The sequence below is a fragment of the Etheostoma cragini genome, chromosome 14 (assembly GCF_013103735.1).
Source record: "Etheostoma cragini isolate CJK2018 chromosome 14, CSU_Ecrag_1.0, whole genome shotgun sequence".
Classification (NCBI taxonomy): Eukaryota; Metazoa; Chordata; class Actinopteri; order Perciformes; family Percidae; genus Etheostoma; species Etheostoma cragini.
The window spans coordinates 4881649-4892055 of NC_048420.1; the positions used below are offsets into that span (position 1 = coordinate 4881649).

The following is a 10407-nucleotide window of genomic DNA, read 5'->3' on the forward strand; positions in this document are numbered from 1 at the left end:
TTCTTCCATGACTCCTCTGGATCATCCAAATGGTCATTGGCAAACTTAAGACGGGCCTTGACATGTTCTGGTTTAAGCAGGGGAACCTTCCATGCCATGCATTATTTCAAACCATGACGTCTTAGTGTATTACCAACAGTAACCTTGGAAACGGTGGTCGCAGCTCTTTTCAGGTCATTGACCAGCTCCTCCTGTGTAGTTCTGGGCTGATTTCTCACCTTTCTTAGGATCACTGAGACACCACGAGGTGGGATCTTGCATGGAGCCCCAGTCTGAGGGAGATTGACAGTCATGTTTAGCTTCTTCCATTTTCTAATGACTGCAAAAACAGTGGACCTTTTTTCACAAAGCTGCTTAGCAATTTCCCCGTAGCCCTTTCCAGCCTTGTGGAGGTGTACAATTTTGTCTCTAGTGTCTTTGGACAGCTCTTTGGTCTTGCCCATGTTAGTAGTTGGATTCTTACTGATTGTATGGGGTGGACTGGTGTCTTTATGCAGCTAACGACCTCAAACAGGTGCATCTAATTTAGGATAATAAATGGAGTGGAGGATGACATTTTGAAGGCAGACTAACAGGTCTTTGAGGGTCAGAATTGTAGCTGATAGACAGGTGTTCAAATACTTATTTGCAGCTGTATAATACAAATAAATAGTAAAAAAAATCACACATTGTGATATCTGGGTTTTTGTTGTAAAATTTTTTTAGATTAGACATGCACCTACGATTACAATTTTAGACCCCTCCATGATTTCTCAGTGGGTGAAATGCAAAATAGCAGGGTGTTCAACTTTCCTCACTGTATGTTCTATCCCCGGTTTCCTTGACTTTCCTACCTATTCTGCACATGCCTTTTTTGTCATAATGATAATTAAAAAATGTAGAAAACCAAATTAAGAGGTGTTTGGCATGGTATTTCAAAAATCACCCCCCCCCCATCAGTTGCCAGGACCAGTGCCAATTAACGTTGGTACTCCACAGTGAATTGACCCATTTCCTTGGTGGCTGAACAGCACATTGAGACAATAAACGGGGCATAGAAACTTATATGCACACCAATATTTAATCACACTTGGAATCACCTATAGTCACACTTTAAGGTATGTAGGCCCACTGCACTCATATGTATAAAATATCAGAAATCACAAACGGCAATATTCCACTATTACTCAGAATATGACAATATCCCAAATTGGATACAGGTCATGTTAAAAGCATATTTAGTTTGGATATTCTGAATAAGGCCCTTTTCCCAATATACCATTTTCCAATTAAAACGTGGCATTTTCCGGTATTGTTCAGGTTTTTAAGGCATTCTTAAGACATGTAACTAACACATCCCTAAGCCGACTTTTTCAAGAAACAGGTTAAAGGAATGAAAGAGGGACGCTGTGTTTACCAATAAGTAATACACTATTTATTTTGCACGGTGCATGTAAACGGGAACATTAGAAGAATATTTAAATTCATTAGCCATGGAAACAGATTAGTCGGAATACCGTCTTTTTTGGAATAAGGGCAACAAACTAAATTTCCCCATGTAACCATAGTTTATGTGACACATGTAAACAAATCACTTTTCTTAATTTAATTATTTTTACAAGTTGGTGTGGATGTGTATGATCAGGTCACAGGCCACGTATGGACTAATCATCAGAAGGTTGATCAATGAGTCATTTATTGCAAATTTACAGTGTCTCATATTTTGAATCTGACTTCACCATTCAGGATTAAATCAAATAATCATTAACAGGGAGATGATGCTCACATGTACATGAAAAGAACTTTATCCATCACTCAAATAATTTAAAATGACGTTTATGAATCAGGCTTTAATTGATATTTCATAGAATGCTCTGTAGACTACAAAATAATAAAACAAACTCATCCTTATCTGCCAATGCCACAACAGATCTGTAACAGATGTAAAGACAAACTTTGTGCTATATTTTTACTATGATTTAAAAATCACTATCATAATTATTTCTGTATATTTCCTGTGTATTTCATTGCTTTGTGGCCTGGTTAGCTCAATTGGTAGAGTGGGTACACATACAGTTTTGTTCAAAATAATAGCATTCCAACATCAATAACCTCATAAATCATATTTTTGTGGTAAAAGTCATATTTCTACATAGCAAATAACGTACTATTAAGGAGGACTGTTGGAGAGTCATAGAAAACCAACAGACCCGACAGTTATGACATGCATGCTGCTTATTCTGTGTAACTGAATCTGTAATCGAAAGGGGCATGTTAAAAATAATAGTATTGTTGTGTTCAATTAGCGAGATGACTGGTTCTGTGAAGAAACAAGTGTCAATTATGGCCCATATTTAAGGAAGGAAGGAAGAAAATCTTGTGCATGCTGGTCAAGGTGCATTTCACATTGGAATACTAGAAATACTCAGCAGATTGTTCCTATTTGAAGTCAGGTGTCCTGGAGTTTTGAGTCTCCTTTTATACATCTGCATGTCTCCATTGCATCCATTCATAACGGTAGTTATGTACTGTAACTACAGATTCTCTGAGTATAGGTGTAGCCCTCGAAGGGCTACTGGGTTTATCCCTTCGCGCATGAGCAGTCATAAAGAGTTTCTTTTCCGCCTTTGCGTCCAGCACGGGTCTCAACTACGTCCACAGATACTGTATATAAACAAAGCGGTCTCCCAGACATCAGATTTTTCTTCAGATAATGTTATTGGAGCAGGTGGCCCAGACCATAGATGGCTTCACCTAAACTTATATAATCTGGAATTACAATACCTAACTATTGTTCTATTTCGCATAGGCTTTGCACTCTAAGGGCTACGCTACTGGGTTAGGGCAAAGCTGATGTAGTCAATGCCACCTGGGCCCACAAGCAGAATATAGATTACATTTTTCCCAAAATAATCATAGAGGCTCAACCAGATTCCATTCTTCTGATTCTTCTTGTGCATGATTGGTACCATTAAGGAAAGTCCGACAGAAAACTGTGTGCAGGCGGAAAATCACACATGCAATGGGGTCCCCAGATTATCTGAGTGCATGCAACAGGATTAAGACAATGTATGAGATTAAAACTGCATCTCACAAAAAGACTCAAACAGGAGAGGTGAGACAGGAGAACATGGTTGCTGCGGCACATCATTTTCGTGACAATAGGTGTGCATGAATATAACATGATCATTATGAGGGAATGAGGGATGGACAGCCATTTGTGGCGAATGGGGTCGAGTTGTTGGCGATGAAACTACCTCTGGATTTGCCTCATGTGGAGGAGGCCCAGAGGAACCAGAGGCAGACATCATGCCCAGAAGTTACATCAATGACAGTGCTGAGCTGACACTGTGGCATGAAGCCGGACGTCCTGCTGGTCATGACAGCCTGGCTCTCATGTTTCAAGTTTATTTCTACGCCCAGATAAACTATCAATTGCGCGGGGACCAGAGAGCTCTTTCGCCATTTATGTGACAGGTTGAGATGTGGCGCAGCCCACCTGACTTCTTTTCGGAGTGAGAAAGTATTGAGAGTAAAATCCCTCGTTCTCCTTCCCCGGACTGAATTGACGTTCATTCCCACTGCCGGCATAACAAGGAGGCGTTGGCGCCCCGCGTGCAGCAGCAGCAGCAGCGGCAGCCTGGTGTGTGGAACTGCTGCTTATCAGCCTGTTGTTCAGAGGAAACAAGCTGTTTGGTTGAGGGGAAAATGTTCTTAAAAGGACCGTTGTGATTCCAACTCTCAACAGAAGAGGGACAGACAATCCCCACGTCTTGTCATTGCCACTGTCGCCGCTGCTTGCTGGGTGGCTCGGGAGGCGGATTAGACCAGGTGGGGGCAGCTCTCATGGTCCTCCGGCCTTGTGAAGCCTGCCAGTTGTGTGGGGCCAGGAGGACCGCATCGTCTGCCGCCTGGTGAAGATGAGACATGACGGTCTGTAGGCGGGACCCAATAATAAAATAATAATAATAATAATAATAATAATAATACATTTTATTTGTAATGCACTTTACATTTAAACAAATCTCAAAGTGCTACAGGTAAAAAGCAAGGTAAAAAACATCAGTGTAAAATATCTATAAATAGTGACACACCATTTTTGTGCAAGGTTAAAACTCATAAGTTCTGCAAAAAAGAAAGGTTTTTAGTCCTTTTTTAAAATTCTCAAAAGTCTGTGGTGCCCTTAGATGGTTAGGGAGGGCATTCCACGTCCGAGGAGCGGCAGAGCAGAATGCATGATCACCCATGGTGCTGAGCTTAGTTCTGGGAAGTAGGAGGCGGTTGGAGTTTTTTGAGCGGTTGTAGTATGAGGGATGAGTAGTTATTTCAGGTATGGGGGGGGCATTTCCATAGATGCACTGGTGGGTGAGAATTGAGACCTTGTATTCAATCCTAGCAGAAACGGAAAGCCAGTAAAGTGAGTGGAAAATGGGTGTGATGTGTTCATACTTTCGCACTCTCATCAGGATCCTTGCAGCACTGTTCTGAACATATTGCCGTTTCTGCAGACTCTTGTTAGGGATCCCGATATAAATAATAGTCCTTCGGGAGCTATGGGGCTGTACAGGAGCTTGCGTTGTGACACGTGGAACCAGATGTTTCTTTGGGCCACAGTCTGCCAAGCCATGACCCTGGACAGCACCACCATGGACGCCATGGTCAGGGTGAGGATGGCGGTCATAGCCTTACCAATCTCCGGGGGAAGAGCACAGGAGGTGCCGTGGTGGAGACGGCGGAGGCTAGCTCCGTGCAGAGCTGAGTGCCGCCTGTGACAATTGTGATTGATTTAAAGAGATGCCAATAAACCAGAGCAAGTTTTTCTCTCATCCCGAATGCTGTGTGGACTAGCCAGAGCCTCCTCCGCTTTGCAGCGTGTGGATGGTCTGGGGAAAAAAACTCCACAATTAATCCCACAAATGTAAGTCATATGTGTATTTTATAAAAGGGGGTAGGTTTAATATTACAGGTTAACGTTTGAAGGGACACCATATAAAAAAGAAGTATAAATTCTAATCCCGTCTCCACGACGTGCACACAAACATGTAATGTACTTCCACTTAAAACCTGAACCATTTTCAGAACACAGCCTCTGTTTGTGTCTTGGTAATGTCTAATCTAATCTATCACCTTTTGCACAATGTTCCAATGCACTAATAAATAACATTTACAAAGAATTTTTTAAGCTTTTTAACTTTGGTCCTTTTTTGTTATTAGGAGTGACCACAGCTTGTTTAACACTAGAGTTGAAGACATAACAGTGCTTCACAGTCACTGACAGCCAAAAGTGATCTTCTTCAAGTTCAAAGCTAAACCTCAAATTGCATCACACATTTAACCACATCACAAACATATTAAACTCCCCAATTGCACGTTTCTTACTTTATTGCCTTCTGGGATTTATAGTCTTCCCCACCATTCCATTTCTTTCGTCAGGACTGCTTGAATTTTGATTCAATTTGTACTAATGAATCAAACTGTTGTCAGTTAAGAGTATGTTATTTTAATTGGCTAAGTGAGCATCAATTGTGTTACCAATAATTAATTCCTGCAAGGCAAAGGTCAAAAGTGACAAAAAGGAAGTCACTTCAACCAAATAATTAACATTTCATAATCTAAATTACTACTTACTGTATAAAAAGGTTTTTTATCTTCATCTTTTCATCTTGAATGAAAGCACAGTCTTTGCTGTTAGCCATGGTACTGCTATGCAGCTCTTTCTCTTTGGAAGGTGAAGAAAAAGTAGGACAATGAATATGAAAGAAAAAGAAAATAGATTCTCAAAAGAACTGCTGTACTCTGCAAAAAATGCAAGCTCAGGAACACTTTCACCTTTAGAGCCAACAACGACAGCCAAATCTGCAGTGGAAAGGCTGAACAAGAGAATATGCCCTGGAAGAGCCCCAACCTGAAGCCCAGGTGAAAACCTTTGAACTATCCCAAATAGACGAATTCATAGGTGATGTCCTTGTACAGTATCTAAGTGAACTCTGACTCAGCTGCAAAGAAATGTGCAGTAAAGTATAAGTTCTGTGTGTAATAATATAACCCAACAAAAGCAGTACTGTTACCAGGGCTGGCCCAGGCCTTAAGGGTCCCACACACAGTCTGGCCCCCATTCCTAATCACTAGTGTCTCAGAAAACAAATAGTGTGCACACCATACACAGAACTGGACGAGTCACACAGGTAAAACTAAGTCATTGCTTTTCGGGGTGGTGTTTGATAACAATATAAGTAATAATTCTGCTCTGTACACTACTGCAGGTGGTGCGCCCATGGGATGGAGAGAAGGGTGCCATGTAGCTTCTTTGGACTTTGCCCGGTCGGGCTTAGTGGCAAACCCGGCCACCAGATAGGATAGGGCTCCACATATCTCTGCAGGGTAAGTCCAGACAGCTAACTAGACTAACTGTCCACTCTCTGTTTTCTGTTGCAGGACGAAAACAACTTGAATGTAATCATGTTCCACCAAAAGAAGTTCCTTCCCAGGCTATTTAGCAGCAGCACTGAGGATCTGTCTGGCGCTTAGCGCTGGCCAAGCTGATTGTGATTGGTTTAAAGAAATGCCAATAAACCAGAGCCAGTTTTTCTTGCATCCCAGAATGCTGTGTGGACAAGCCAGACCCTCCTCTCCAGCACTGTGCATGTAGTTTTTTTTACAGGTTCATTTCTCTTCCATTTTGAAAGGATGTGATTTTTCTACTGCAGATGCAACCAAAGCCTCTCAAACTGCCCACAACGAACAGAGCAACCAATCAATCAAGCTGCCCACTGTGTGAGTGTGGGTTAAAGACTCAAGACCAGGGGCAGTATTTATCAAGCATCATCGAGAATCACCTCTGGCAATCACGCAGAGAATTAACAAGCACTGTGTTACTTACAAAGCTCCCCTCTCAGTAAGAAGAGGTTTACTCCTTTTGAAAGTGGATGATGTAACCACTTTACAACACTGGGAGCAGCAACATGAATTTAATGATGAAACATGTATTTTATGAGGATTTTAGATTTTTGTCAGTGGCTCAGATGTGCAATCAACACATCTACAAGACTTGCATGATTAAATTTAAATTAATAGTATAAGACACCAAGGAGCGGGAAATCTGTTGGTGTTGCGTTTTGGTCGTTTTAGGTCTACTTTTACAGTAATGAGTTATTATGAGGTCCAGCGGTAAAACCCAACAACCAATCGGATTATAGAGGTCCTTCGTGCTGGCTGATTCTAGAGGAACATACAATGTAAACTTTTGTTCCTACCAAAACACTAGTCCCAGGAAGATGGAGAAGAAACTAATCATTGCTGTTGCTGGGTTCCCTTTTTTGTGATCATATATTATAAAATATTTTTATTTTATTTACATTTAAACAATTAAACAATACACTGTTACCAAGAACGGACCACATCAAAAATACACAGAGAGGTTAAGACAGGGAGGGCAAAGACCTAAAAAAGACACAACACCAGGAACGGAGCTCACAGCTCACTGGCCAGACACAGAAACAAACAAGCAGACCAAACACATGCACAGATAGATGCAAGGGTGCAAATGCAAAAGTCTATAACATGGACTGGATATATATATATTAGAGCTGGGCAGCGATTAAGAGTTTTAATCGCATAATTTCCCTGATTATTCGTGATTAATCGCAAAATGAAATAATGAATTCAAAAGTAGTGTATACAGTGCAATTTGTTTTTAAATATTCAGCCATATGAACTAAAGTGACTAAAGAATAATATTTATTCTGCAAAATCTTACCAGCATTTTGTTTATAAAGTGTTAGTTAAATAAAATATTTAGTGTACATCTCAACTTAAACAAAATGTATTTATCAGAGATGAATTCCATCTGGTTGGAACGTGTTGCATAAGCGACTCCTTCTTATGTACACGTTCTTCTGTTGTTGCTCTAACTCTGCAGCACTTGAACTGTGTTTAGAGTGCCCACAACTTTTCTGCACTTCGCAAGGATACTGTCCAATGCGCTGTTAAGCAGAGACACTGAGGGACAATGTCCAACACGCTGTAAAGCAGAGACACTGTGACAGAACGCTGGAGACCGTGCGCAAAGCAGGGGACATGATCGGAAAGCTTGCAGCAGCGATCAGATTCCGTATCTATTCGTACTATCTGTGCTAACTGCGGTGACTTTATTTGACACATTCGACTGCTGTGCAACTTCAATAAAGTGTCCCGTGCATGTCTCAGCCTGATGTCTCTCCTCTGTTTTCATTGCAGTCAGAGCATGTGAATGCAGTGCCCACTTCTCATCAGTGTGATGCGCTGTAACTCCGAGATAATTCTGGTTACCCAGTGAGTCCAGTAGTCCCCAGTAAGAGAAACAGCGGGTGCATGTTTTGCAGTCCTCTCCTTTTCATACAACTCTTGTATTCTGCTTGTGATGGTGCATCTGGAGGGAATCTCATACCTGCCGTCGTTGTTGCAATTCTCAGACTGATGTCCTCCACAACCCTAAACGGCCTGCAGTCTGTTGCTATCCACGTCGCTATGGCATTAATTAGCGTCTCTTGCCTTTGTTTATCTAAACTTAACCACGGGCTGCATCTAACGTGGTCTACCGCCCCACGCTGCATCTAACGGAGCCTGCCGAAGCCTCGCACCACTGTGTGTTTCGTTGAATGCTTTGCTGGTATCTACTGTTAAGGTGATATTTCAGACTGAAAATACTCCGGTGATAAGAAAATTTAACTTTGCAGTGTTTGCAGTGCAACAAACCTTTTAAATATTAAAGAATAAAAACTGTTAACGTGCGATAAAAAAATTGTCGGCGTTAATTAACTAAACGCAATAATAACCCGTTAACTTGCCCAGTCCTAGTATATAGTACTTACAGACAACAATGAGTTAAGGCTACTGAGCAGGATTTTTATCTTTTTTTTTTCTTCTTTTCTATAACCTTATTACTTGGAAAGACTTAATAGTATCCCCAAGTCAAAATTCAATGTTATATCTTAAAAAAGTCATATTCCTGATACTAGTGTAGCACAGCAGACAACCTTCAGATGACTGTAGGTACAATAAAATCTCTCAGGTACCTGGATAGCTCAGTTGGCGGAGTGGACATCCTTATATAGAGGTTTACTCCTCGACACAGTGGGCTAGGGTTTGGCTCCAACCTGCTGCATGTCATTCCCCTTTCATTTCTTTAGCTGTACTGTCATTAAATGCCTAAAAAATGCCCCCAAAAATATATAAAAATGAATGAAAAAGAGTCAAGCGAATGGTTCAAAAGTGTTGCACTTAGTGTCATTTATTCATAGGTGTGTATTGGGTGTAAAATGCAAAAAAACATTTAGAGGTCATCTCCCATTCCCTTTTAACAGCCAGGTGCATTTGTACCTTGGCTTATAGCTATTATGATGGAGGATTTGCATCGTAATATTTTTATTTGTAATCTTCTGCATGTATGTGTGCTGCGCTGCCCTGTGTGTGTAACAAGCATAGTGTGCTCATGCTGTGCACAAGCCTGTACACATTTTAATGCGCTGTTAAAATACCAATGAAATGCTGCGTTATTGACTTTAGACCAGGTTTTTGTAGGTCAATGGCGCGATCACGTCCCGCTGCCCCAAGATAGCAATATGCCAAGAATCACCTGAACACACCTTCCTTTAAGACCAGCACGCCCATGGGCGCTGGTGCATTTGCTATTTAAACAACGTGGGCACTGGACGGTCTTAAAATATAAAGACACTTGCGCGAAGTGAAAGATAGGGCCCTACAGGCATAAACATGTCTACATGAGTTCAACTCTTGTCCACACAAACACAGCGAGTTACTCTTCAAATAGAGAATTTTTGTAAACAAGCTAAAACAAAAGCTGTCTGTTTGTAGTTGGTTCAGCAAAACAAATGCGTAGCCAACTTATCACCACACCAGTTGATGCCGATGTCGCTTCTACGTCACCCGGCTCGTTGCTCTGATTGGTTGAAGGACTATCCAATTGCATACAGAGTTATTTGAACTATGCCCGTTGGTCACGGCACTTGTGCAGACAGAGCAGACTCCTCAGATGACTTGGTCTGGTGATAGTTATCTGAAATCATTTTCTAGTTTGATAGCCCAGTTATCATTATGAATGATTCATGTATATTCAGAGTCTCTACACCTTAATGAATTTAAACAAATATAGCATTAATTTAGAAAGAAAGTGAAAATATCAAGCAAGGATAGGCATAGTAGGTGTGTATTTTATTTTTTTGAAAGTCTCGCCTCTGGAGTGTCTGCTCACAAAAATTCTCGCCCTTGGAAAAAAAATTATACATATATACAAATGTATATACATAGAGATATAGCGTGCCTGTGTGTCCACTAGGGGTGATCCGAGTATCCGGCTGAAACGAGTATTCGGTACGGATAAAGCACTTTTGCCGAGTACAAGTATTTTACGAGTAATATGAGTCAATATCC

At 41.1% G+C, this 10407-nt stretch overlaps 1 long non-coding RNA gene across 1 annotated transcript in view; it reads right to left on the reverse strand.

Annotated features, from left to right (window-relative positions):
* Positions 1-1429: 1429 nt before the first annotated feature.
* LOC117956404 overlaps positions 1430-10407 on the reverse strand; it is a 13729-nt gene continuing 4751 nt past the window's right edge. Inside the window, exon 3 of the long non-coding RNA XR_004659250.1 lies at positions 1430-1523. This is a non-coding gene — a long non-coding RNA (uncharacterized LOC117956404). The remainder of the gene's footprint in view (positions 1524-10407) is intronic.